Raw genomic sequence first — 2,587 nt, 5'->3', positions numbered from 1 at the left:
AGTCCTCCCAAAGTTCAGCTGCCAGACAGGACTAATACTTCTGTAGCCCTCTCCACACAGGGTGTCCCCAGTTTTTATCCCTTTCTTCCTGCTACTTTTTTTGGAAGCTGCCTAGACTCTCCCATGGTACCTGCTGCCTATTTCATCCCCACTCTGTGCTTTTGTGCTGCACAGGCATCACTAGCACATTTTGCTCTTTTGTGGGGCTGGGTAGGTGGTTGGCCCAAGCAGCAAGTACATAAAAAGGAATGCATGGAAAAGGTGTCTGGGTAAAGATTTCTTTGCATAACGTGATTTCTGCAGGACCCTGATATAGAAAAAAACAGGGCCTGGTAGCTGTTAATTTAGGGATCCTGGTTTATCAGTGGCAGATTCCTTCTGGCTTTAAGAGGATAGGCCAAGAGATGTGAGAACAACTTTATCAACCCCTCCTCTGCTGTGGTGCCATGCAGAGCAATAATTTGGTATAAGTTGCTCTTGGGATCAAATCCTCTGTGCCTTCAGGGACGTGGCCTGTAGGTGGATTAATGATGGAGCTTGGTCACAAAGGGGAGGGCTGCAGTGCCTCCCACGTGTTCACTTTGCAGAAGGGAGGTATTAGGTCACTGAGGAGGGTGAATTCAGCCTCTGTCCCAGCTGGCTGGCTGTTCACTCCTGTGTGCCCAGGAAAGCAAACCCTCTCTAGAGTCCTTTGCTGTGTAGCTGCTCCTGTGAGCCAGCACATAAATGGAAACAGATGGCTCCATCTCAGCGGTTAGTAGGAATCTCACTGCTGCAAAACTGCTAATGAAGTGTGGGGCTGGGCTGGAGCAGACAAGGCTGCTGTGCTGCTGGGCTGTGCTGGGCTCCAGCTCTGTGCTGGGGTGCCTGTTACTGCCCCCCTGTCACAACACTACCAAGATTGCTGAGCTGACCCCCTAGCCTGGCAAACTGTGCTGTGTCCTGTAGCTGCCTCAGGCAGGGTGTTCATCTGGGTACTGCACAGCCATCAGGAGCTGTCAGTCTTGGTAAATGATCTGTGTGGTCCACCCTTACTGTAGGTTCCAGACCTTCCAATTCACACCTGTATTATGGAAGGACATGGGGAGCCCTCTAGTATCTGCTGAGACTCTGAGCCCGATACTTCTTCATCTAAGGTTCTTTGCTCTGTTTCACTACAAACTCAGACTAACTAGTCTTCTTTTTGCCCTACTGGTCAACGTCTTCCTGGTAAGGAGAAGCAACATTCAGCAGTTACTGACTATTGCTCTTAAGCTTGGAAGAAACTTCATTTAAATTCCCTTTGACAGCACAGTTTGATTTAGATGTTCAGTGACTTGAAGTTTTCTCCCATCATCACATAAAATGTGACTCTCCAGTCACACTGCAGGGCACAGGGAAGCGGTGAGTTGTGCAGCAAAGGTGTAACCAGGCTTGGTGTTTGCTGGAGCAAGCAGGTGATTGAGAAGGGGAGAGAAAGGTGTTGGAAAGCATTTCTTGATTCCATTTTTGATTATTCTGACAGCTGCCCCCCAGGCACAGCCTCAGTGTCTGCGATGGCAGGGTACAAGGAGCTGATGTCAGGGCTGAATGGCTGCAAAACCACAGGCAAGTGGGGAACCATCCTGGTCCCCAGCTGCCTTGCTGCCCTTACCTTTTCTTCATTCATGCAGCAAACTGCCAGGCTCTGTGTCTGCCTAGCTGGTCCCACAGCTGTTCTGGGGACCTCCTCGGGCAGCCAGGGCTGTGATGCCCGTTGGGAACACCGCGCTTCGCTGCCACCCTGATCCGGTGTGGGCCCCGGTGTGTGCCCCGGTGTGTGCCAGGCCCTGGCAAGCCCGGCCAGGCTGCAAATGGTGCAAGAGGCACTGACTGTTCCATGGCTGCAGTGCCTCAGCCTCGTGGCCTGCGAGCCTGGCACAGCTGGGTAATGCTGCACCCAGCTCTTGGTGGGCAGCCAGCAGTGGGCTGGCATGGATCACAGGGGAGGGAGTCAGCTGCAAGCTCCTGGAATCTTCTGAAAGGCATTTCAAAGCTCCTTGCATGGAGCAGGCAGCAGTTTGGTTTTTACAGCCATGTGCAGAATAGAAGCTACCAAACCCAGGCAGTGATGTGGAGCTGCTGGGAGTCTTGATGGTTTGCACTGGAGGACTGTAAGCTCTGCATGGATTCAGGACATTGCCCATGGAGAACACAGGATGTCACAGGGTACAAGAGGACAGAATTGACAGATTGTCTCTGAAAGCTTCAGTCTGTACATCTCCTGTGAGGGGGAAACTGTGGGAAAGTTGTGGATCCCAGCAGGATAAGTTCTCTCTGTCAGGAGGAACTTGTGTCTGTGCATCTCTGCAGGTCCTGGGGATGCTTGTGCAACCATCAGGGCTTCAGGTGTCAGTACTGCTTCCCAGAAAGCCACTTCTTAGTGGCAGGGGAGGACAGACAATCTTGTATGCTCAGTGAGGATCTCTTTGGATACTTCATCTGGGCACACAGTCCTCTCCTCTGGGAGCTCTGACATACAGCTCTGTGTTAAATTACCCCAATTTCAACATTGCTCCATCTCTTCCTCAGGTTTCCTGCAGGAGGGTGTTATGATCTTTTTCTGAGA

Source organism: Onychostruthus taczanowskii, unplaced genomic scaffold (genome assembly GCF_017590055.1).
Source record: "Onychostruthus taczanowskii isolate IOZ18803 unplaced genomic scaffold, ASM1759005v1 scaffold32, whole genome shotgun sequence".
Classification (NCBI taxonomy): domain Eukaryota; kingdom Metazoa; phylum Chordata; class Aves; order Passeriformes; family Passeridae; genus Onychostruthus; species Onychostruthus taczanowskii.
The sequence above is the reverse complement of the archived record's forward strand: the minus strand, read 5'-3'. Positions refer to the sequence as shown.